General features: G+C 40.4%; 1 pseudogene; it reads left to right on the top strand.

Annotated features, from left to right (window-relative positions):
• The first annotated feature begins 1336 nt into the window (after positions 1–1336).
• Positions 1337–12261, top strand: LOC138910109 (dynamin-related protein 4C-like; annotated as a pseudogene).
• The last annotated feature ends 15728 nt before the right edge of the window (positions 12262–27989 follow it).

Genomic DNA, 27989 nt, shown 5'->3' with positions numbered 1-27989 from the left:
AAGAGCTAGCTTATGTACTTTGTTCCCGATATTCCTGAACTACGTAATGATCTGATTCATGCGACGTCATGATACGTAGACAATCCACATCGGATTCGATCATAGCCATAAACAAATTGAGTAAAAAAATAAAAAATAAAAATCGAAAAATAATTGAGTGAAAAAGAAAGAAAGAGTGACAAAAAAATAACAGAGAAAAACAAAGAGCGAAAAACAACAAAAAGAGAAAAAAAAATCAAGATATGAAAAAAAAAATCAAAAAAAAAAGGGAAAAAAGAAGAAGAGAGAGAGCCTCCTGAGATGGATTACCCCTGTTGGTGAATCATACTCGATCTTGTTCCAAAAGCTAGTCAGGCTAGGTCTACTGTGACCAGTAGCCCCGAACCGGCCAAACCCTGAGTCTCATTCGCACCAGGCTAATGCTAGATGTGAATACCACTCTGGAGCAGTCAGACATGATACAAAAGACTGTTAGACTCTTAAGAGAGCAGTATAAGACCTCATCAATGTCAAGGGAATAGTGCTTAGGGACGAAGAGGCCCTTAATATGATGAACAATTCTCTGCCTACTCACACCAATAGGCCAGTAATCGGAATGATCTGTGAAGATGAGGAATTTGATATGGCACTGAAGGCCATTGCAGCCATTGCCGAGACAGAAGAGAAACCTAAAAACGGGCGCCAAACCTAAAAAGTTCTCTGTCATATGGGAGTCTGGGTAGCCGGTCTTGCTATTTTTTCTGCATCCGAATTATTTCAGGATCTAATCCGAATATTTTACTTTACTGCTTTGCTTTCTGATGTAAACCCTTCTATCTTAAAAACTTTTAAAAAAAAATCAAATGAAATTAATATTTCATTGTCGGGAAATGTTTCTTTTCTTAATCTTGTCACTTTTCTTATTCTCTTTTTAGTTCTGTTAATGCAGATTTTAATGACATGACATGCTTGCGGACTTCATGCCAAGATCCTAAAACGTTGTCAGACCCCGAAATAATAGATCAAGAAACAAAATATTTTGAAGATATTTGTAAGAAAATAAATAGAAAATTGGAACGAAGTCGAGATTCCCTCTCTTCGGATCATTGTTGAAGCCGGGATTGAGGATAAAGATTGGGTCAAGAACCGATTGAAATAATTGACACTGATGGATGAAAAATGATTACCTGCAATTTTCCACGGGCAGTTGTGCCAACAAAGAATGGTCCGTGTCTACAACAAGAAAGTGCGGCCCAATAAATTTAAAATAGGACGACTCATTCTGAGACGTATCCTCCCAACTCATGAAGAAGCTAAAGGATAATTGGCTCCAAATTAGAAAGGTACATATATTGTAATGAGAGTACTGCAAAAGAAAGCATTGTACCTGGGAAGCAACGAAGAAAGTGTCCCTGAAACAACCGTCAATGCGGATACAGTCAAAAGGTACTATGTTTGACCCTCTATATAGCATTAATGTTCTCTGATTGAGATGATGAAGGCTTTTATTCTCGCTATCCAAACACCATCAACCTTTTGCTAATCCTTTTGAGCCGGTTACCTTTCTTTGATTACCCTCTTTGGAACCTTAAGATGTTATTTTTTAAAAAACAAAGAAGAAGAAGAAAAACAAATAAAAAATGAAAAAAAAATGAAATTTTTAAAAAAAAAAATCAAACAAGTTCATGTTAATCGAACTACGTTCGACTTGATTCCGAAAGGATACGTAGGCAGCCTCTCTCTGGGGTTCAGTCACACCAAAATAAAAATCTACATTCCCCCAAAAGTTAAAACTGGGGCAGGTGTTATAATGGTTCGGTGATGGTTTCGCCTGAGAGGTTCCAAAGTTGTAATTCAATCCAAATCCTTTTTACCCAAATCCTTTTCAAGTCCTTTCGATCAATCAACGAGAATGTTCAAGAATTGGAAGACACAATCACTTGGATCTGATGCCACCAAAATGAGAGAAATAAAATGAGAGAGTCTTATTGGTGAAAACTCTCACGGGCACCATAGGGTGATGACGAGCAAAGAAAATGAAAATGAGAGAGTCTTGTTAGTGAAAACCCGCAAAGGGCACTATAAGGCGATGGTGAGAAGAGAATTGAGAGAGTTTAGCTGGTGAAAACCCGCAAAGGGCACTACTGATCGAAAAGAGGATCTTCACAGCCATTGGTATTGATAATCCTGGGCAAGGTTTCTAGGTTTCGAGGCAAAAGTTGTGATGAATTTCTAAGAGTCGGACGGTTTACACAGATCAGACATCAAGTCCAAAAGGCATGTCATGTTCATTGAAGTCCGCATATACTCCAGATAAGTCATTCTTTCCTTCCCCGAAAGGGATACCTCTTGTCTAAATTCATTGTCCATTCCATTATTTGTTTTTTTCCGAATCCATTTTGGTCTAACTCTGTTCCAAAACTAAGGCAAAGAATGGATAGCAAGACTGATTTATAGGGCTTTCGTTTGATAAAAGCTAATATGCAAAAAAGGCACCCAGACTCGGCAGCAACATCAAGTCGGCCCCGACTGGCCATGGCGGCTGATGCTTAGAAATCAAAAACTCTTGTAAAGAGGAAATCAAATTGAAAGTGCCTACAAGGCAAAATGAAGTTGAATAGGTTAAGTCCCAAGTGGCTAACCGTTTTGGCAAAGTTTGAAAAGCTAAAGGTTCCCCAATTCTCAGAAATTGAAAGTTTCGGAGGAAAGAAGTCGAAAGTGAAATTCCACAAAGGCAAAACAAAGTTGAAAAGGTTAAGTCCCACGCGACCAACCGTCATGTAAAAGTTTGAAAAGTCAAAGGCTCTCTGGGGCCAGACATGCTAGTGGTATTCAGGAAACATCTAGTGGCAGGTTGAAATCATCATCAAAAGAAGATGGGCACAAAGCCAAGCTTCCAAAGACATCAGGGCCACAAACTGACCACTATTTTCGAAACTCACAAATTTTCTTTGTTTGCAACATGAACAAAATAGTGAAGAATGGTGATTTCTAAAGGACGAATGTCACCAAAGGTAAGTTTCCTCAAAATCTCTACTTTCCTTTATTTTTAGCATGCATAACTATTGTTCATACCTCTCATTTTCGTAGCTTAACCCAGGTAGAACCTTTTCACCTAGGGGGATTCAGCTCATAGTTCCGGGTAGAAGCACTATTCGCCCAGGCTATTTTTTGTTGCTTAACCCAGGTAGAACATTTTCGCCTAGGGGGATCCAGCTAATATTTTCGGGTAGAAGTACTTTTCGCCCAGGCTGTTTTACGTAGCTTAACCCAGATAGAACTTTTTCGCCTAGGGGGATCCAGTTTATAGTTCCGAGTAGAAGTACTCTTCACCCAGGTTGTTTTTTGTATCTAAACCCATGTAGAACCTTTTCGCCTAGGGGGATCCAGCTCATAGTTTCCGGGTAGAAGTACTATTTCACCCAGGATTGTTTTTCGTAGCTTAATCCAGGTAGATCCTTTTCGCCAGGGGGATCCAGCTCATAGTTTCCGGGTAGAAATACTATTCGCCCACGATTGGTTTTTGTAGCTTAACCCAGATAGAACTTTTTCGCCTAGGGGGATCCAGCTCATAGTTCCGGGTAGAAGTACCTTTTGCCCAGGCTGTCTTTCGTAGCTTAACCCAAGTAGTACCTTGTCACCTAGGGGGATACAACTCATAGTTTCGGGTAGAAGTACTCTTCGCCCAGGTTGTTTTTCGTAGCTTAACCTAGGTAGAACATTTTCGCCTAGGGGGATCCAGCTCATATTTCCGGGTAGAAGTACTATTCGCCCAGGATTATTTTTCATAGCTTAACCCAGGTAGAACCTTGTCACCTATGGGGATACAGCTCATAGTTCGGGTAGAAGTACTCTTCGCCCAAGTTGTTTTACGTAACTTAACCCAAGTAGAACATTTTCGTCTAGGGGGATCGAGTTTATAGTTCCGGGTAGAAGTACTCTTCGCCCAAGTTATTTTTCGTAGCTTAACCCATGTAGAACCTTTTCGCCTAGGGGGATCCAGCTTACGGTTCCGGGTAGAAGTACTCTTTGCCCAAGTTATTTTTTATAGCTTAACCTAGGTAGAACATTTTCGCCTAGGGAGATCCAACTCATATTTCCGGGTAGAAGTACTATTCGCCCAGGATTGTTTTTCGTAGCTTAACCCAGGTAGAACCTTTTCTCCTAGGGGGATCCAGCTCATAGTTTTCGGGTAGAAATACTATTCGCCCAGGATTGGTTTTTGTAGCTTAACCTAGGTAGAACCTTTTCACCTAGGGGGATCCAGCTCATAGTTCCGGGTAGAAGTACTCTTTGCTCAAGATGTTTTACGTAGCTTAATCCAGGTAGAACATTTTCCGCCTAGGGGGATCCAGCTCACGGTTCCGGGTAGAAGTACTATTCGCCCAGGTTATTTTTCGTAGCTTAACCTAGGTAGAACATTTTCGCCTAGGGGGATCCAGCTCATAGTTCTGGGTAGAAGTACTCTTTGCTCAGGTTGTCTTACGTAGCTTAACCCAGGTAGAACCTTGTCACCTAGGGGGATACAACTCATAGTTTCGGGTAGAAGTACTTTTCGCTCAGGCTGTTTTACGTAGCTTAACCCAGGTAGAACCTTTTTCGCCTAGGGGGATCCAGCTCATAGTTCCGAGTAGAAGTACTCTTCCCTCAGGTTTGCTTTTCGTAGTTTAACCCGGGTAGAAACTTGTCACCTAGGGGGATACAACTCATAGTTCCGGGTAGAAGTACTTTTCACTCAGGTTGTTTTACGTAGCTTAACCGAGGTAGAACCATTTTGCCTAGGGCGATCCAGCTCATAGTTTCGGGTAGAAGTACTTTTTGCTCAGGCTGTTTTACGTAGCTTAACCCAGGTGGAACCTTTTTCGCCTAGGGGGATACAACTCATATTCCGAGTAGAAGTACTCTTCGCCCAGGTTTGCTTTTCGTAGTTTAACCCAGGTAGACCCTTTTCGCCCCGGGGATTCAGCATTTTTTCAGTAATACAGGGCGCCAACCCCTGGCTACATTATCCTTTTTAGTAATACAGGGCGCCAACCCCTGGTTATATTATCCTTTTCAGTAATACAAGGCGCCAACCCCTGGTTACATTATCCTTTTCAGTAATACAGGGCACCAACCCTTAGTTACATTATCCTTTTCAGTAATACAGGGCGCCAACCCCTGGTTACATTTCCTTTTCAGTAATACAGGGCACCAACCCCTGATTACCTTTCCTTTTCATTAATACAGGGCTCCAACCCCTGGTTATATTTCTTTTTCAGTAATATAGGGCGCTATCCCCTGATTACATTTCCTTACCAGTATAGGGTACACCAATCCATGATCTCCTTACCAGTATAGGGTACACCAATCCCTTGTTGTGTTCTCCAACATAGGATACACCACTCCCTAGTTGATTTGATTTTAAATGCAGGATATACCACTCCCTGGTATCATTGCCAATATAGGGTATCCCATTCTCTGACCACAGTTTTCCAACATAAGGTACACAAATTCTTAGTTGAGACATTCTTTTGGGACAATAAAAAAACAAGATCATCATGACCTTTTCAGGGTACACCATTACTTTTTTTTATTTGCTTTCAATAAAGAAGTAGTTTAGAATTTTGTTACAATAACTCACGAAATTTTCCTAGTGAAAACTGGGGCAGAAAAATTTTGTTCGTTTGTTTGTTGTAATGTCTGAGCAGGTTTTACCTCGAGACACAAGGTTCGAGATGAACAAAAGAAGAAGTTTGAATCCACAATAAAGAAAAGAAAAGGAAAAAAAAAGTGAATCCAAATGCAGAAGTAGATGGAAATGATATGGACTGCTCAAAACATGACTGAAGTTACGAGCTTCACATTTCCCGTTTTGCTCAGAAGAAGCCGTAGAAGAATGAACTAGCACCTACAACTAGCAAGCATCAAGGTTCAGATCAGAGTCTGCATGAACAACCAGTCAAGACTCGAGATCAAGGTTCAGAAGACTTATAAATAGGAATCTTGTAACTTATAACTGATAGGCTTGTTTAGTTCCTTTAGATTTTGATGTAATAACAGGGCCACGGACCGAAGCCTCGACGGAACCTAGCTCGACTTTCGAACTCATCACTCCATCATTTTTCTTGAACTACACGCGACCTGATTTCCTTATAACCCCGGATATTTAGGTTGTCCAAAATCAGGACTCGGTTGCACCTTTTTCTTTTATTTTCTTCCTCTTTTGAATAACGATATGGTCAAAACTTAGTCACATGGCTCACTTTATCTTTGCCTGAAAACTTTTAATGTTTCCAAGCAAAGTGGGGCATGTTATGAGCACCTAATTTTTGACCGTGCTTGAATATTTCCCGTTTCCCAGGCATGTCCCCACTCAACTTTTCTTTGTCCCCCATGCTTGTCCCCCATACTTGTCCCCCATTCTTTGTCCCCCATGTTTATCCCACATGCTTGTTCCCCACTCCACTTTCATTTGTCCCCCCATGCTTGTCCCCCCACACTTTGCTCCCTACTCTCTCTATTGTTCCCCATGCTTGTCTCTTATCACAAACCCCATACCCTATTTTCAGCTATAAAACACACACATAACACACAAAAAAGAGGAGGAACTAGCAAAGAAAACGAACTGCAAATCCAGCCCTAAAACTCCCTCAAAACAGCTCAAAAACGAGCTGAAAACAGCCCAAAAAACGAGCTGAAAACCAGTCCACCCACAGTTGCCGATAACACCCCAAAGCAGTCACTTTTCACCAGTTCAACACCCCCAAAAATCAGCTGGAAATCCAGCCCCAAAACTCCCTCAAAACAGCTCAAAAACGAGCTAAAAACAACCCAAAAAACGAGCTAAAAACCAGTCCACCCACAACAGCTGATAACACCCCAAAACAGTCACTTTTCTCCAGTTCAACACCCCCAATAATGAGCTGGAAATCCACCCCAAAACCCACCTGAAAATAGTCTTGAAGCAGCCATGAAAACCAACTGAAACTTCACTCGAACCCACACTTGAAACCAACAGAAAATCACCTCAAAACAGCCTCCAAACTCCACCATAAAATAGCCCATTTTGACATCCAAAACCGTCGTCCAAGCTCAGTCGAGTTGAATCCGTTCGAGGTCAGTGTCGAGGCTCTCTGGTTGGTGTGTCATGGTCGTTCCAATTGCCAAATCAAAAGCCCAGATTCATGTAAAGGTTCATTTTTTGCCTCACCTTTGATTAATATTATAACTTTTGAAGTTTTATAATGCATGTTTGAATGAAATAGTGTTGTTAATGAGCATCTGTATATATGTGTGTGACAAACTTGAGTTGATCTTATTTCTCGCATTAGTACTTCTTATATGGAGGAGTACCTACAGAAGATCCATTCTTTTCCTCTTTACAAAGTTAGTTGTGCAATTTGAAATGAATTTCCTGATTGGTTCTTATTTGACATACTTTATTTATTGATTGTATTTGTATGCCTTGAGATGATCTGTTACTTCACTTCTAGTTGATGTGGGTCTTCATTCCACTATTGTCATGAATGTGGAGTTACTGTTTAATGCTAAAAGTATGGGGTCATATGAATTTTTCCAATGAATTAGTGGCGTTGGGATTTAATAATCGAATTGGGACGTTTTGGTTTAGGAATAGGAAGAAAAGAAGCCATCAGTTGGGTCTGAATTTTAAAGTTTAGTTCTTTCACATACCTAGAGCTTAGCATGGTCTTAGCATAATTTTGGCACGGCCAAAAAAAAAAAACGAAATACAAAGCTGGCTTACTTTAGTTGTTAAATAATTGCCAATCATCTCCATTTCTTGGCTGATTAGCTCAATGATTAAGTTAGATCATTTCTTCGCAATAAATTCATAATTCACAACCTTACAATAATCTCAAAGTTTCAAGAAGAATAATGAACACCATTAGAGTGTTTTAAGGCGCGCTTTTAATTAGTTTATCGCGATTATGTATACGTTCGCATGACATAATTGTGATTTCCAAAATTAAAACCGAAGTATGTGTTCGCGCAACTTTGGCCAAAAATAATCTTAGTAAATAATAAAGCGTGATTAATTGTGTACACGTACGCGTGATATGATTTCGACACAATAAACAAAACGGATTCACACATGATTCGTTTCAAATATAATTCCATATTTTAATAATTAAAAGAGAATAGATAAAACATGGTAACCAATAAATCACAGTTTATCCAAAATTTATTCAAGCCAAATTCTAGTCAATGAAGCGACCGTGCTAGAACCACGGGACTAGAGGAATGCCTTACACCTTCTCCCCGGTCAACAGAATTCCTTACCCGGACTTTGTTTTCGCAGACCAATAATAAAAGAGTCAAACCTTCCTTTGACTAGGGATTCAAATAAAAGGTGACTTGGAACACCGGCAAAAAATCAATTCCAAGTGGCGACTCTGTAAATAAAATAATCCCTATTTCAAAAATTATCACTTTAATTGAAAAAACTCTTTAACCCACAATCCAAACACATTATCGTTTTGAGGGGCATAAAAAGGGTGTGACACCACTAGTAAGGACATAAATTCTTTAATTATTCTCTAGTTACTTCGGCAAAATACCAAGGTATAAAAACTTAAATTCCCAACATGTCCCTATATTACTTGTTTGAAGAGCGATAAGGGTTTAAGTTATATTTATGTAATCCCCGATAAATTGTGGGTTTATATTATCTCATGTTTGATACAATTTCTTATTCTGTGATTAGCAATTTTAAAATTATTTATATCACAATTGTGTGGTATTATTTTTATACCATACAATCTGCGTCAATCATGTTGTTAAATTGCGCAGCTTCTAAAACTAGATGCAGGTTGTTTCGCTTAAGTCGTCACTAAAGCGTGCGACCTAGTGTCTTGGGTTCCACTCAAGGGCGAAGCTATATTATCCTATGTTTGATATAATTTTTTTACTTCTTTTTCTTTCAAGTTTAAGCATCCTGGGGTGTACTAGTCAAAAAGAAAAAGTACTTGGCACTAAACAAATCCCTTTGGCGAACTGGTGTTTAAATTTTGTACCCGTTTAAAAACCTTTTGTAAATATAGTCCCCTTTGTTTATGACAAGATTTTCGCATCATGTGAGCACGGAGGAGATTTTCCTTTTAGTAGAGGTGTATACAGACACTGCTGAAGAAGATAAGAAATAATTAAGTAAAGCAAGCACAAATAACAACAAGCAGAACAACATTTAAATGGACAACGAAATTTAAAAATCATCAGTATATCTGTTGTTGTTACCCCCTAGAGCGTAGTTGAATTCCGTTGCAAAAAGCAAGTTCTACGACCAATCCAGCAGTAATAACTGAAGCAGCAGAAAGCAGTGGATTTATGATAAGTTGCTCGTACCCAAAAAAAAGAAAAAAGGGTTAATGATACATCAACCAATGAATTATGACTACATTATTCCCTCGCTAGGACTCATCCAATCGAAGTAACTACAAACTTCGGATTGAAGTGGCAGTGTTGGACATGGAGTTCAAATAAAAAAGAAAAGGAAATGCATTGTACTATGAAACTGGTTGGAATGCTAAACGGTTTCCTGATGAATTACAGTAACAGTAAATATGGCTTGAGAAAAGCAACCGACAAGTTTTCAGTTAAAGAGATCAGTAATTTTTGGGAGAAACAAAAATATTAATTATAGTTGAGTGTTTCCTTAGATATGTTGTTCACACTATCAACAGTTGAAGTGTTTTTCTGATGCATTAATATCTTCGTGGGAGAAGAAGTTCAAAGTATATTAGTACATGTAAGTTCTCTTGAAAAAGTAACAAACAAGTTTTTGAAACGATGAGATTAGTATTTTTGGGGGATATAAAACCATTAAGTCTACTTAAGTATCCCTTGTTATGCCTTTCACACCATTCTGCAGAGGTTCATGTATCAACAATGATGCATTAATTCTTGAAAAAGCAACAGGCATTTTCTTAGTCAATGTGATCAGTGTTATAGTAGTTATTTGATTGATGTTTATCTTTAAGTGGTTTATATATATATAATTAAAGCTCATAAATGATCAAATAACATGTATAAATAGCAGTATCCCAGCAGACTTTATAAACTACACCTTCTAGGAGAAAACCTCAAAACCTATATCTCCTTACTTTACTATAGCCACGACATTTCAGCAAACCATGAATGACTCTTCTTCTAGTGAATGTTCACTACAAGTTCTTGATCCCAAACATCTTGCAGTGGTTGAGCAACAAGACTCAGGATTTCATTTTCATGCACCTATTGATTCATCTTTCGATGATATAATTCGAACACTCCTTAATTGTGTGGACAAGCTTAGGCACCTCAACATCATGGAGGAAGGCATTCAGCTGCCTATACTATTGTAGTAGTCGGCGATCAGTCTTCCGTAAAGTCTTCCTATTGTGTGCTTGAATCACTTTCTAGAGAGAAAGACATTTGTTCTAGAGTGCCTCTCATTATGATGCTCCAAAATCACATTGAGTCAGAGGTTCACTTGGAGTACAATGGAAAATCAGTTCCAACCGATGAAGTTCATGTTGCGGAGGCCATTGTTCTTGCAGCTAATGAGATAGCTGGACATGGTAAGGGAATATCCAAGATTCCTCTAACTGTGATAGTGAAAAGGAATGGTATTCCTGACTTGACTATGGTGCATTTCCCCAGAATATCTAGTGTCCCCGTTCACAGACAACCAGAAGAGATATCTTCGAACGAATTTCAGATATTATTATGAAACTATATAACACCTGAGGAAAGCATCATTTTGTATGTTCTATCAGCCACTGTTGATTTCCATACTAATTGTGAGTGCATTAACATGTCCAAGAAGGTGGACAAACATGGGTAAAGTACTCTAGCAGTTGTGACACAGGTTGATAATGCTTCTAAGGGGTTTCTTGAGAAACTTACTGAAAATGTTGTGAATATAGGACTTGGTTATGTTTGTGTTAGGAATAGGATTGGGAATGAGTCTGCCCGTAGCGAGGAGGACTCATGTACTATTACCCAGGATGGACATATCCATGGTTCGCATTCCTATTCTGGCACATAAGTTGGTGCAAATTCAAGCAAACATCATTACCGAATGCTTGCTGAATGTTGTGAGAAGGATTACTTCTCCGAATGAGTTACTACAGAATTCGGGTTCTGTTGCTGAAGCTTTGGCTGCATTCATGCCAATTCGTAGTTTGGCTAAGAAGTCTCTGAAGAAAATTTTTCATAGAGTAGATTTGGAGGAGTACATTGAAGATTTTGAAATGCAATGCGCTGCTAGATGGTCTGAGTTTCTTGATCTTGAACTCCAAGAATACTCTGCTGAGCTACATTCAAAATACTCTTATAAAGAGTATGTCTACTTGATGGATGAGCTCATGTTTTTGAAGGAAGCATGTGGGATTAGATTGCCTTTAGAAAAAATTGATGTTAGATTGCCAGATGTCCTCCCACATGCTGTTTTTCTTAATTTTTTGCAGAAAAAGGTCAGAGAGATTTCTACAACTGGGGAGGAGTTTGTTGGAAAAGTGTGGAACTGTGTAGAGTGATGCATCATTCCTGGAGTATTTCATTAGGAGGGCAGTGCAAAATTTGATTTCTAGGAGGAAGGATGAATCGGTTGATTGGGTTCGGGAAATCATTGGGACGGATAAGCTGACTGACCTTATTAGTAACCCTGAGTATGTAGCTACTTATAGCAGGTTCATGGCTAAACAATGGCGATTTATCAAGTTTTGGAAATCTTCTCGAGGGAAATCACAACTGAAAATAAACCTCAAAAGATCTGGAGTAATTAGTGTTTTAGTATTGAGGAAGCATCGTAAAGATTTTGTGCAGCTAGCTTTTGAATTGAATATGAGAATGGCTGTATACTGGAAAATCGTGTTCAGTCCTGAAAAATTGGGTAACCACAGGATCAACGTGGATATTGGTAATGATTTGATGGCAGTACTGCACATGAGGTTCACTGCATTCTGGCTAACTGTTTTCAGTATTGAAAAGATAGTTAACTATGAGATTGAGAAGGAGATTCTTAAAGATCTGATTGCATCCTATGGTGGTAGCTTTGAGAGTTTGCTCGAGGAATTATTGGTTGCAGAGAAACACTTTAGCCTAAAAAAGAGAGGAGTCGAAAGAGATGGTGGCGAAAATCATGGACAGGATTGCTCTTCATGTTGATGATGAAAAGGCTTAAACAAGTGTTTGGTGCTTTTGGACAGCATGTTTATTCTGGTATTATGATATAGTTCTGCAGATGATTAGTTAAAGTTGAAAATTTTAGTGTCTTTCTATTAAAGATTTTGATTTTGTGTTTCGTTCCTTCTTATGATGCTTAAGATTAATTCTGCTTCCAGTTTCATTTGCATATCACTTTCAATGGATGTGTATTTGCAATCTCTATTACTTAAGTACTGGCAATTTTCAGTAAGCTAAAGTCTGAAGTACTATTTTCTCCTTCAGTTCACTGATATGTAGATTTATCTTTGAGAACTTACAATGACATTTTCATTTATGTGACAGTGGATTTCTGAATGTTTCAAAATTTACTGTTGAATACTATTGGACTTTTTGTGGAAGTGGTCTATAAGAAAGTGGTGTCAATGCAGTTTTTCATATGGTAATGGTATAGATTTGTTTTATCAACTTTCAAGAGATTATGAGAAGATATATAATGTGGTGATGGTAAGTATTTTATTTACTGCCCTGGGTTACTTTGTGGATCATTATCTCTGTGGGAACTTGCTTGTAAGTACGTTGTGGGAGTATTTTCAAAATTTTAAATAGTCGTGTATCATTTATTTTATAAGTGTCCTACCTATTTTCAAGTGGCTATGAATATCTATTATGTGGCATTTTGCATGAAGATATGTGGCCAAATGGCTAGCCATAAGCAAGTGGCAATCATCTTTCATGCAATTAAACACTTGGCAGTTTAAAAAACTCCTAGCATCTCTATAAATAGTCTTCTTGATTTATCTGTAACGTCATCCGTAAGGGACATCAACAAAATTAGTCTTTTACTCTTTCCTTTGCTAACCATTGCTTTCTTCTTTAGCTAATTATTACTATAATTATTATTCCCACTATTGACTAAATCATTATCGCTTGTTATTATTTCTTCCCTCCGTTTTATTCCAAAACTTGCTATTCAATTTTGCTGATTTCTTTCTCCTCTAAATAAAATAGAGGTAGGCTTGTTTAATTTTGGAAGAGTATTTCATATTGCTGAAATAATTTTTTAAGACAGTGCCCAACACGACTCAAACCAATTCATGTATCTGATCACAAATAATATTATTGCAGTATTATCGTTATTTTCTAATGTCATTTCCCTACATATGTATGGTCCCAAAGTTATGCATTAATTGCTGGAATCTTTCCCTCTCCTTAGCACTCTGGTAGTTATTGCTATCATTGGTGTATGAGATAGCTTGTGTCAGGGGCAGCGCTAGAGTGTCGAGTGCGGGTTCGATCGAACTCAGTAGCTTTGGTTTGAACCGTGCATTTGTCTTAAAAAATTCATTGAATATGTATAAATTATTAATTTAGAACCCAGTAATTTAAAACGATTAGAATTCAAACCCATAAATTTGAAATCCTGACTCTGCCTCTAGCTTGTGTGAGCTAGATCATTTGAGCCCCGTGGGCTTTGATTCACTAAGAATGTAACGTCGTGAATTGTGGTTCAGGTGCATGATCATGAGTTTGGACCTTGCCACTGGCTGAAGCTTGGTATTTAAGTTGAAGTAGGATACAGGGCAACCGGGCAAGCTCATAATCCCTCGAGTTCTCAACTTGTGAGCACAATTAGGGTTGGACTAGCTAATTCACAAAGATTTTTCAATTATCCAAAGAAAAAGGAGATCTTTTTTGGTGAACCTTGTCTCTCTTAAGTGACAGAAATTGCACATAACTCTTCATATATAACCTAAGAAAGCAGTAATCTAGTGGGCACTACGCATGGTGTAAATAGTAGGTAACCACAAAAGGTGGACCAATTAGTGAATGTATGATCGTCAAATATCATTTTCGTTTCACTTTCTCTTAGCGGAGACTTCATGGGTACCACCTAAGTCTTTATTCCTTTTTGAAAGAAAAATATTTAAATTATACCATAATTTTTCTCCGAATCATCATGTATTGGTCTAGATTTGATTTGAGATAATTCTATATTCATAATCTTGCTTCTCATATGGATCTCTATTTCTAAGAAAATTATATAGTTTAACTAACTAATATAACTTTTTCTTGATAACATTTACTTTTCTCCCTTTTTACCAACTTAATTGAGATAATACTATTTCACTCAAGCTAACTTTGACAAATTAAATCTTCAATGTCAAAATGATCAGTCATGATAAACAAGATCCAAATTATCCATCATCATTTTCCTTTTTCTTCCTTTGGCAAGAATTCTAGTGCTTCGCCCCCATTCGTCACCCTCCCCGGACCACCTAATGTGCCTTTCTATCAACGATACCTTACTACCATCTCTAGGTGACCTCTCTACTAATCCTGTGGCTACTTTTTCTTTACTTGGGATGATTTTTAAGGATAATCATAAATAATTTTCAGTCACAAAATTATTCTTTGCTTATCCTTAGGTCTTCTCAAAAAGTCTTTTGTGATAACTCTTGCATTTATTGTGCTGATTGATACTCTTATTCCGTGTAGTGCTTTTGAGGACTTTCAAGGTACTCAAAACTTCATTTTAAAATATAATTTTTTTTTTACATCTTATCAACATATTATCATTCCAACCCAGTCAAGCTAGAGTTTTTAAAATAAAAACTGTGTATATATATATATATATATATATATATATATATATATATATATATATGAAAGTTTGTTTCGTTGGCTAGATATTTATATGTTTGACTATCTTTTTTTCCATTACAGGTCAAGCATCACATTTGTATGGGTCGAAATCTGTCTCAGTATTTGGTGGAAAGTAACTTCGAGAAAAGAGTCAGCCGAGGTCGACCAGGAGATGGTGAAGCCTGTGGTCGAGATGCAGACGCAGGTCGATGTCGAGCACGACGGAAAGAACTGTAACGACTAATTTACTAGGGTAGGATATTAAAGAGAATATTCCTTTGAATATTCTTTGTACTTGTGTTATTAGGGTTTATTAGGGGTATGTCCCATATAAATAAGAAAAAAAACAATGAATAAAGATATGTGATATTCACTTGATAAGAACACTTTTCAGAAGAATAATCTCTCTCTCTAACAAAGATACAAACATTACATTTTCATCAAGATTCTTATTCATATTATTCCATACTTTTCCATCAGATACGAGAATAGTTCAAACATTCTAGGATTTATCTGTCAGGAGGAACAATCATCTAACTCATTCATTATTGGGTGAATCATTCTTTCTATTTACTTAAATGCCATTTATTGTTACTTATTGCTAGTTATTCCTTCATTATTGCTTGTACTTTTGGAATATTTAATGCACGATATTATTGATCCCCTACTAGATCAGCCCCACATTATTCGTATTTTCAAGATCCACGTTTAGGAATATTATTATTAACTAGGTTCAACATAACATTACATAAATATAAAGGTTTAACCGAAAGTTATACTTTTTGGTCAAACAATTTGGCGCCGTCTGTGGGAATTTTCTAGTTAAATTTTTAGTTTCCTTTAGATCTACAACTAACACGGATTGCTAACGTAAAAAAAAAAGAGACCAAGAACAAGATTTCCTTTCTTTGTATACACATATCTAATATGGCAGGTAACAGAGAAGAAAGAGTAAAAATAATGAGCGACCTCCCAACCAACCTAATGAGCATCATCAATGAGAGCTCTGAAGCAGTGGACGACGACGCAATGCCCAATGCCTCTCCCAGGCGAGGCAGGTCACCCCTCCTCACTGTAGCATCACGAAATCACTTGGTAAGGGAGCCTCCACATCCGTGATGAAGGAGATGCCACCAGTAGTAAAAACCTCCTTGAGGCTTGGCTAACTGACACGCTAACCAACGTCCTCCATAAGTCCGTTCGGGATGCGGCTACAAAAATTGCTAGGACTTGCATTATACCACCAGCAGACAAGCAACGTGATCAACTTCCTCATCTTCTTGCAACGATAGGTATTACTCACAATGTTGTTAACAATGCAGGCGACGACACTCTCACGGCCATTCTGAAAAGGATGGAGGAAATGGAAAATGAGAACAAGGTACTTCGGGACCAAATGAGAGAACACCAAGAAAGGGTCGATAAAATATCAGGCGCTCCTAAGCTCTTGCCGAAGAGAGATGTCGGTCGGTTCGTAGAGCAGCCGTACAATGACAATGCCGCCCCACATACCATACCAAAGACCTTTAAAATGTCACCCTACCTGAAATTATACGACGGCACGACCGACCTCAAAGACCATGTGACCCACTACGTCACTGCTGTGAAAGGCAATGACCTCGCCAAGGAACAAGTATCCTCTATTTTGTTGAAAATATTCGACGAGACCCTCACTGGAGGAGAATTAACATGGTATTCATAGCTGCCCGCGCGTTCTATTAAAACATTCGAAGAAATGGCCGACAAGTTTGTAACGGCCCATGCTGGGGCCAAGAAGGCAGAGGCAAGAGTAAACGACATATTCGCTATCAAACAGTCGCCGGGAGAGGGATTGAGGGACTTCCTCGCCCGATTCAACCGAGTAAGAATGACCTTACCGAATGTATCGGAAGGGATGGCTATCGCAACTTTCTAGAACGGGCTGAGCAGAAATGGTTCAAGGGCAACGAAAAAGTTATTAAGTCAGCTTATGAAGTATCCCCCAACGACTTGGGATGAAATACATAACGCGTATTGTGCCGAAGTCCGAGAAGTCGAGGACGACCTCAATGAGCCGACTCATCGACTGACCTTAGTACAAGACTAGCTTAGAAAAGATCGAAGAAATGATATCAGGAGGGACCTCGCATCTCCACGATCCAACATGGAGCGACATCAACCATATGTCAGAACCGCCATTGCATCCTCCACCCGCCACGAAGAGGCCCCACCCCAATCAAGAGCAGGGAATTACCGGAATGAAAGAGGTATGCCCCCTATTATCCGCTCACAATTTTTGTGTTTCACCTACAGAAATAGCCTATGCCTTGGAGAAGCTCGGAACTAAGGTGAAGTGGCCACAATATATGAGGTCAGACCCGAATACCAAAAAATTAGATGTCCTTTGTGCGTCCCACCAAGAGCGAGGACACCTCAAAGAGTTGCTGAGCGACCGAGGAAGGACCAATTTTGCCAAAGGACGTGAACAACATCAAGAACCGCCAAAACCACCCTCGTCAACCCGCACCATCCACATGATCATTGGTGGCGGTGGCGATGCTTCTATCAACAGTGTGACATTCAGCCCAACCCACAAGCCCAAATAGTCAATCACCCACGAACGATATGATGAACTCTAAGAAACGGTTTGGCTTTCTCTCACTATGATGCCCTTGTTATCACTTTATGAATTTTAGATACTGATGTAAGATGCATTATGGTGGACGATGGAAGTAGCGCATTCATTATCCACCCTCGAGAAATTGTATAAATGAAACTCGAGGAAAAATTGTATCGCGCTGCATCACGCTAACGGGTTTTAACAATGCAGTTGAGCGATCATCCAGCGAGATCACATTCCCCGTCCTAGCCGGTGGCGTCACTCTAGAAACCACATTCCATATCATGGACCAAGACACATCATTCAATGCCATAATAGGGCGACCATAGATACACATGAGAGTCATCCCCTCCAGCTCTTACCAAGTCATCAAATTCCCAACTCCATAGGGAATATTCAGTATACGAGGGGAACAACACACATCCCAGGAATGCTACCTTATCGCTCTAGACTGTGTGGTCAATCAACAAACGAAGGACAAAGAAAAAGAGGCATAACAATCAACAAGGTCGAGGTCGAACGAGGACGTCATCAAAGACCCCGATACGATTGAAGCCATAGGATTGACCATAGAAGACCTCAACCCCGTTCAATTAGATGACAACGACCACATCAAGAAAGCTTACATCGACTGCAAGCTTTAAGAACCAGGTAAATTTTGTCAATTCTTAACTATTAACACGGACTTGTTTGCTTTTAGCCATGCAGATATGCCAGGTATCCCGAAGAAAATCGCCACGCACAAGCTGAACGTCGATCCATTCCACCCCCGGTGAGGCAGGTTAGGCGTAAGTTCAACTACGTAGTAAATGATGCGGTATGCGAAGAGGTCAAAAAATTATTGGAAAACGGCTCTATCAGGGAGTCGAAATACCCTCAATGGGTGTCCAATGTAGTCATGGTGAAAAAGAAGAACGAGAAATGGAGGATGTGCGTAGATTTCACATATTTGAACAAAGCATGCCCCAAGGATTCGTTCCCGTTACCTCACATTGACCAACTCATCGACGCAACGGCCGGGGATGAACTACTGAGCTTCTTAGACACCTACTTGGGATTTAATCAAATCCTCATGGAAGAAGAGGATCAGGAGAAAACTATTTTCATTACCCATCAAGGGACGTACTGCTACAGGGTCATGCCCTTCGGGCTGAAAAACGCAGGGGCAACTTACCAAAGGTTAGTGACGAGGATGTTCAAAGACAAACTCGGCAAAAAGATGGAAGTCTACATATACGACATGCTGGTCAAGTCTAAAAGGAAAGAAGATCACATCGACCACTTAAGAGAAACCTTCAACATACTCAGGCAATACGGAATGAAACTGAACCCCAAAAAATGTGCATTCGGTGTGGCCCCAGGAAAATTCTTGGGCTTCTTAGTGTCACAGCGATGTATCGAGGTCAACTCCGACCAAATTAGAGCCATCTAAGGGATACCAGAGCACTTGACCACCATAACATAGGTTCAGATGTTGACTGGGCATATCGCCGCCCTTTAAGTATCGGCGTACTAAAAAAGGATAACGACCTCCAATAGACCTCTAAGTGCGCCCAAGCCCTGAAGGAGTTGAAGGCTTACTTTTCATCACCACCATTGCTTTCAAAACCAAAACTGGGGGAGTGCCTCCTTGTCTACCTCGCTGTATCTGAAGTAGCTGTGAGAGAGGTCCTGGTCCGAGAAAATAAAGGTACACAGTCTCCCATCTATTACATTAGCAAAACACTAGTTGATGCCGAGACGAGATACCCTCACCTCGAAAAACTGGCCTTGGCCTTGGTCGTAGCTTCATGAAAGCTTAGACCATATTTCCAGTGCCACCCTATCTCGATAGTCATGACTTTCCCCCTAAGAAGTATTTTGCATAAACCCGAGCTATTGGGCAGGTTGGCCAAATGGGCCATAGAACTAAGCGAGCATGATATCACATATCAACCGCGAACAGCGATAAAGTCACAAGTTCTTGATGACTTCGTCGCCGACTTCAGTGCAAAAATAATGCCCGAAGTCGAAAAAGAAGCAGCCCACGCTTTTCCCCAAATACAGGACCTCTGGGTCCTGTACACCAATGGCGCATCAAATGCGTCATGGTTCGGATTGGGATTCGTACTCGAAGTTCTAACCGATGCCCGGGCATGACTAACAATAAGGCCGAGTATGAGGCCGTAATTACAAGGTTAAAGCTGGCACTCAAATACGGGGCGAAATGGTTAAGACTACGTTGGGATTCCCAACTCGTTGTCAACCAAGTCACAAGGACTTTCCAGATCAAACAACAAAGGTTACAAAAATACCAGACCGAGATTTGTAAGCTGCTCCCCGAGTTCGACGAATGTCAACTCGGCCAGATCACTCGAGCACAGAATACCGAGGCGGACGACCTCGCCAAATTAGTAGCATCCACCAAAAATATTACAACCGGAGAAAGAAATGTGGTCCACCTCCTCAACATATCAATAGATCAAACCGAGGTAAGAACCATAAACCTGACTTGGGACTGGCGCAACCGTATTGTTACATATTTACAGGATGGCGTACTCCCAGATGATGAAAAAAGGCCAAGAAACTGCGAATGCAAGCAGCCAGATACAACATCATTCATAAGGACTTGTACAAGAGGACGTATGGTGGCCTTCTGGCAAAATGCTTAGGCCCGAATCAGACACGACGCGTCCTTGAAGAAGTCCACGAAGTCTCATTCCGGCAATCGAGCTTTGGTCAGATGCCTCATACGGGCAGGATATTACTGACCCACCATGAAAAAAGAGGCTGCGAATTTTGTGAAAAAGTGCGAGCAATGTCAAAAGTATGCCCCAATGATTCACCAAGCAGGCGAACACCTCCACTCAGTCACCTCCCCTTGGCCGTTCATCACATGGGGAATGGATATTGTGGGGGCCCTCCCGGCGGGGCGAGATAACGTACAATTTCTTTTGGTTTTAATTGACTATTTATCTAAGTAGGTAGAAGCAGGAGCATTCGCCCAAATACGCGAACATGAAGTGATCGCCTTCATATGGAAAAACATCATATGCCGGTTCGGTTTCTCCAAAGAGATTAGCTACGACAACGGACCACAATTTGCAGGAAAAAAGGTCGTTGAAGTTTTCGAAAAATGGCATATCAAAAGAACACTTTCAACGCCATATCACCTCGCGGCTAATGGACAAGTGGAGTCCTCCATCAAGTCAATACCGAACATCATGAAGAAAAAACTCGAAGACGCCAAAGGGCTGTGGTCGGAGATATTACCAGAAGTACTTTGGGCCTACCGAACAATGTCAAAGATGAGTACATGAGAGACGCCATACTCATTAGTCTATGGGACTGATGTAGTAATACCGGTCGAGGCCGGGGAGCCCAGCCTAAGATACTCCCACGAAAGCGGACCCCGGAATGATGACAACAGAAGGCAGGAGAGATATTCCCTACATAAGAATGATCGCCCAAAAGAAACAAGCCGAATGCTATTATAACAAAAAGGCAAAGATCAGGCCACTCAAAGTCGGGGACTACGTGTTTAAAGCTAAAATACAAGCAAGCAAAGACCCACGGAAAAGAAAACTAGGAACAAATTGGGACGGCCCGTGCAAAATTACGGCAATAGCAAACAAAGGGTCATTCCAACTAGAAACAATGGAAGGAAAGCGACTACCAAACAACTGGAATATTACACACCTCAAGTACTTCAACTTTTAAAACATGAAGCATCCCCAAAGTCGTACTCTTTTTTCCCTCACTTGAGTTTTGTCCCAATTGGGTTTTCTCGAGGAGGTTTTTAACGAAGCGATGAAGGGGACACTTCAGGATTGAAGTGATCATAGACTAAGGCACAGGATGGCAAGTTCATTACTCGACCTCTCAATACTTCTCCAGGTCGACCAATGAAAGGACTAGATAGACTGGGATTGGGACTGGGACTGGGACTGAAATGCCAGTCAACACCCGGGAAATATGTAAATTTCTCCATGTGTGTGAACAAATCACAAATGCATGAAATTTATTTCTATTTTCTCCAAATGTACAACCAAAGCAACATTGGCTTAAAATCATACCGCCGACAAATGCCGCACCTAGAGTCATACCTAACCGGCCCTCGACCATAATCAAGCATAGGTTATATTCGACCTCATTCAAATCAACACCTAACTGTCCCTCAGCTATAATCAAGCATAGGTTATATTTAACCTTGTTCAAATCAACACCTAATCGGCTCTCGGCCATAATCAAGCATAGGTTATATTCAATCTCGTTCGAATCAACACCTAATCGGCCCTCAGCCATAATCAAGCATAGGTTATATTCGACCTCCTTCGAATTAACACCTAATCGACCCTCGGCCATAAATAAACATATGATATGTTCGACCGCGTTCTAACTAACATCTAATGGCCCTCGGCCATGATCAAACTTAGGTTTTGTTCCGACCTCGTTCGACCCTACTCAAGCTAAGTTATTACGACTAAGGAAACCAAGGCAACAAAATCAAAAAGCATACAAACTCGAACAGAAGAAAAGGTATCAGGTACAAATAACAAAACTGGTATTTCATACTTAGAATATTTTTTACAAAGGCTCGAAAAGACGCCCACAAAAGAACGCACAAGTCTGCGGCAAAACAAAAAAGAAGGAAAAGAAAAGCTACTAATCACCGCCTGGGCCAACAGTGCCATCGACCTGATCGCCTAGGCCATCCCCATCTGCCCCTTCACCATCACCATCGCCATCAGGATACTCATCCTCATACCAGGTGTCCTCTTCAATCCGATCCACGCCCGCATCCTCCTCGTCATCACCGGCCTCCGGTGTAGCAGGATCATAGCCACAAGCGACCCGAGCTCTACGTGTCTTAACACGAGCATCCTCGAATACGGCTTCTGAAACGATTCCCACCCTCATCAAATCTCTAAATATATCCAGCCGGGTCTCGACGTGAATCCACTCCTCGTACAAACCTCGAGGAACATCAGGGAAACTAGAAGTGCGGGAAGAGGATGGTCGAGCCAGTAATTGTGCCTTATCAGCCACGAGAGCGGTGACTCGATCACAATGGCCATAAGACTCTTTCTCTAATTCTCTAATCTGTTCATCAAGCCACTCTTCTTTGATCCTAGCCGTCTCCAAGGCACTCTCTCCCTCGGAACGAAGAACACAGATTTACGATCTCCAAAGCCTCCGCCTTCCTCAAAGCCCCTGACCAAGCTAACTCTACCTTCTCGAGATCCGATGCATTATTGGCAAGCTCGCCACTTAAAGCATCCGCTTTGAATTCACACTCCTCGAGCTCGGCATGCAACAAGACCACCCGGGATTGGAGATCGCCGCACACGGGCTTCGACCCCCCTACTAACCTCAAGCTCCTCTTCTTTATCTCTCAGCGCCCCCTCAAGAACGCTGCATTTTTCAATGACCCTCACCAGCTCACCATCCTTTTCCTTCAGTTCATCTCGGATAGCTTGGAAATTGCCGCTCTCACCAAACCGCCTACAAATCTCGCGGTGCTTGCCATGGTACTCGCAGTAATTTTACTCCATCTTCAGAAAAATAGCCTTACGCCTCTCTTCTTTTTGGGGGCTTTCAATATCCAAAATCACAGTCTGAAAGAGAAAGACAAAGAAAATGGAGAATAAGAACGAAGCCTAAATGTTGAACTTGACAAACAAAAAATAGAAGAAATCGAGAAGCTTACCCTGAGAGTGAGGCCGGCTATGCTCCTTGATTAGGTAGCGTCATCCAGCTTTTCAAGGGTTTTACCCTCCACGTCAGAAAAGAAGGGACCAGGGCAAGGAACCATGTTCTCCGTATTTACCAAGAAATCTCGATCCATGGGGATCGCAATGGTCTACGTGGACCCTTCTAGTCTTACTTCAAGTCGGGTAAAACCCTCTCCCATCATCCTCACCTCATCGACATCAATATTAGAGCCCGTCTCATAGCCATCCTCGGCAACATTTTTTCCTTTCCTGTCGACCAGCGAAGAAAGACTATCAACTGGTCGCGAGGCTGATGGCTTATTTTGCCGTGAAATATCAGAGACTCTCGCAGACGGCCCTTCAGCTTCCATCGTGACATTGGGAAGGGACACACCCTCTGCAGCCTCAGTCGATGGCGGAATCTCAAGCGGCGACTCGATGTCATCTTCGAGCACTATTGTCGCCGTTTCACGGATGACGAAATCACCCCTTAATGAATCCACAGCTCGGGCGACCCCATTACCGACGTCCACCGATCTTCTCTTATGGGGAACCAAATTCCCACCGCTCGGCGATGATTCTTCCTCGTCCACTAAACGATGCAAAGGAGAAGCCGGGAGCTCTCCTATCGATATACTCGCAGGCGGAGAAGAAACCGATACTGAGGCAGTAGTAGGTGTGGCCGACGAACGAGTAGACCTGGCCGCAGTGGAAGAAAGAACAGAAGCAGATGAACGAGCAGGCATAGCCGCAGTCACAGTAGGAATAGACTCCGAAGAAGAAGCATCCTTCCTCTTACAAAACGCATGAGGATAAGCCTTCGGCCTCCTCGAAGATCCTCGAACTGCAAAAGAAAGATCAAAGGTTGTCACTACCAATAATAAACTATGGTGAGGAAGCTACCATGAGGTCAAAACAATAAAATTAAAAAATAGATGAACTCACCGGCCAAGGAAGAAGCAGGCCCGAACTTCTTAAGAAATCCCGGCCACTCACGAATCCCCACAATGTGAGGCACGATCCGGCCAACCCAGTCGGAAATGTACCTTACCAAAGAAGGAGGCGTAACCTTGGTTGTACGAGGAAGAGACAAATCAAATGCATTGCATGAAAAACTGGATACTTACGAGTGTGATTCCAAGTCTCCGAAAAGCTGTCTGCGCTCGCTACCATGTCTTCGGTTCTGACGAAAACGTAGTTGAGCCAGAACTGACGATTTGCTTTGTCATCCATCTTTACCACCAAGAATTTACCTCCTCGGTGGCGAAGGTGCAACATCGTCCCCCAATAAAGGCTAAGGGCGAAGAGATGCATCAGATGGCGGAGTGTGACCTCGACCAACTCCGCGAATTTTGTGAGCATCCTAATAACTTGTAGATGTACAGAGAGAGTTGGGCCGGGCAAACACCATAGTAGCGGCAAAATTCTTCCGCCAATAGGAGAAGGGGGAGAGAATAGCCGACCTGGAAATGATACGCATAAAACGCGCAATATCCGGGGAGGTAGATTTGCACCACATCACGCCCTGCTGGAACCAGATCGATGTGGGCAGGAATGTTGAATTTTTCCCTAAGCTCAGCCAGATCGGCCTCTTTCATCACTGACTCTGAGACTTCAGGCTCACCTTCAGGCGCCTTCAAAAAGTAGGACCTAACCTTCTCACCACGAGGGATTATTTCCTCCACCGTAGGAAATTTCTCAACCTCAATGGCGACAGAAACACTATTAGCGTGGCGGCATAAATACCGCCAAAGAGACAGGGTCAGTTGCCATACCGGAACTAGAGGATACATTAGCCATGTTGTTAAGAGAGGATATTCAAGTAAGAAAGTGTTAGAAGAAGCGAGAATCGCTAAAACCAGTAAGAAGATACGCGACAATGGAGGAAGGAGAAGAAGTAGGCAAAGGATTTTGATAGGAAGAGCAAGTAGAGGGAAAATAAAAGTCATTACATCCCTATTTATAAGAATCCGGGCTTCAAAACCAAGAAATTATGCCATAATTACCTGGCACTGGAGTCGAAACGGCAGCCCCAACTGACAGTCGCATGGGAAATGACACAAAGCATCAGGAAAAGGTTCCATAATGACGCACGATATCATGATGTCATTCTGGTGCGGAAGCAATACCCCCCTCCTAATAGTGTATTCACGAAAGGTCACGATGTCATCACGTCTGGAATATCACTACTCGACTCGCTCGTCCAAGTCTGGCCAACCGCAACAAACAAAATCTGCCCATTACGGTCGCCGAGGCCGGCCTTAATAAGCGGAGGGACTAACTGTATGGGTCAAAATCTATCTCAGTATTTGGTGGGAAGTAATTTCGAGAAAAGAGTCAGCCGAGGTCGACTAGGAGATGGTGAAGCCTATGGTCGAGATGCAGACGCAGGTCGATGTCGAGCACGACGGGAAGAACTGTAAAGGCTAATTTACTAGGGTAGGATATTAAAGAGAATATTCCTTTGGATATTCTTTGTACTTGTGTTATTAGGGTTTATTGGGGATATGTCCCATATAAATAGGAAAAAAGATAATGAATAAAGATATGTGATATTCACTTGATAAGAACACTTTTCAGAAGAATAATCTCTCTCTCTAACAAAGATACAAACATTACCTTTTCATCAAGATTCTTTCTCATATTATTCCATACTTTTCCATCAGATCCGAGAATAGTTCGAACATTCTAGGATTTATCTGTCATGCATCATTGTCAGGAGGAACAATCATCTAACTCATTCATTATTCGGTGAATCATTCCTTCTATTTACTTAAATATCATTTATTATTATTTATTGCTAGTTACTCCTCCATTATTGCTCCACATTATCCATATTTTCAAGATCCATGTTTAGGAATATTATTATTAACTAGGTTCAACCCAACATTACATAAATATAAAGGTTTAACCGAAAGTTGTACTTTTTGGTCAAACAACATTATATATCATTGGCGGGCTTCGCTTAATGGCTTGTCATAATTGACAAAATTTCCCCTACGGTGAGTACCTCTCCTAAATGCTACTCCCTCCGATTCAATTTAGATGACACACTTTTTTATTAGTCCGTTCTAAAAAGAATGACACATTTCTATAATTGGAAATAATTTAACTTTAAACTTTTTATCTAACTTATTTTACCCTTAATGAAAAGTTTTTATAACCACACAAATATCATGGTCCCACAAAGCTTTTACCCCTTAAGTTTTTAAGACCATAAGTTTCGAAAGTCTCTCTTTTCATTAAAACTCTGTGTCGAGTCAAACTACATCAGCTAAATTGAAACGGAGGAAGTAAATCTTATCTTACCTTAGTGATCACTATCATAATAAGCTTTTGAAAAGTGGTCCTTGAAAGTTCTATAAGTAAATTTGTATCATGAAAATAATTGAGATCGAAAATATTGCAACAATCGTAGTATTTTATTTCAAATGATTTGAGTATTATAATTTCTATGATTCCTCTTATTCTTCTTTCCAATAGTAAATAAATTCAAGGGCTTTTGAGCTTGTTCTTGAATCTTTATTTGTTGTCACGAATAATGATCTTGAATTCAACTAGCACAAACTCTGATTTGAACTCGTACTCCTTGAACCTTGATTTGTTCTTCATTCTTGAGCTTGAACTTGATTACTTGAAGCTTGTGAAGAAATTTGCGGCATTTGATCCATGAACTCTCTCTTACTTCTTGTTATAACTTATGGTGTCTTTTTGGGTTATAAAGACCCCTATTTATAGTTACGGGAGAGAAGAATTATGATAAGAATAAATTCTTTCCGACCAATCAAATTGAAGTGTAACAAAGCTGCATTTGATTGGCCAGAATATATCACTTGCACACGTTACGCGATTTCATTGGCCTTTTAATGTGACTTGCCATGTCTTGTCATTTTGACATGTGATATAATCTTATTGGCTCTACCGTTTGACTTGGCGTCTCACGTCATTTCACATGTGGCACCAAACTGGGCCTCTAGAAAGATGATATTCTGGGCCTAATGAAATGAACTCATCATTTGTAGCCCAATTAAGTGGCCCAATGCATTTAGAGTTAATTATTTAATCCATATATATTCGACTTATATAATTAATCTAATTATATTAGCCTAATAAATTTATTTGAACTAATATATCTTGAATTTAAAATATAGTTCAAATTATTTTATAGATTTAATTCTAATAAAATTTATATGCCTACAAATGCCCCTTATTTCAAGACTTGTTAAGATTTTTTAACTTTTGAAGACTAGGCTTGAAGTATTGGTATTAAATGTCTTTAATTTACCTTACACATTTCTTGAAAATATCCAATTGGTCTTCACGTATAAACATGTTCTAGGATACAAATTGATAAGAATCAAAATATGAAAATTTGAGATTCTCCATGAAAATTCACGTGAGCCCACTAAGATATACTCGAATTAGCTTTCTTTGATCACTGACCAAACACTTTATCTAGTACACTTTAATACCATCTTGTAAAAGAGATCCCTCCACGTAAGACCAATATCTTATTTTGCCTTTCAACTCTTGTACTAGTATGGTCATAAATTGGACTTTGAGTCTTAGGAAGGTATTTTCTTTTCTTTTCTATTTCTCTTTTTCCTTTAGTTTTTTTTTTTTTTTGTATGTCAAACGAGAAGGTTATGTTCTAGTTTAACGAGATAACCCATGTATGAAGAAGGCAATCTTAGGGTGTGAAGGGATGGATACTCATCCCTGCTTGGATATCTGAGAGATTACTCACAGGGTCTGAAGGGATGGATACTCATTCCCGCCCGAAAACTGAAGGGATTACTAGGGTGTGAAGGTATGGATACTCATTCCCGTCCGAATATCGGAGTTATTATTCTCATGGTATGAAGGGATGGATACTCATCCCTGCCCGAAAATTAGAGAGATTACTGTCAGGGGGTGAAAGAATG

The sequence above is a fragment of the Nicotiana tomentosiformis genome, chromosome 4, assembly GCF_000390325.3.
Source record: "Nicotiana tomentosiformis chromosome 4, ASM39032v3, whole genome shotgun sequence".
Classification (NCBI taxonomy): Eukaryota; Viridiplantae; Streptophyta; class Magnoliopsida; order Solanales; family Solanaceae; genus Nicotiana; species Nicotiana tomentosiformis.
This window is presented reverse-complemented; position numbering and strand designations above follow the sequence as displayed.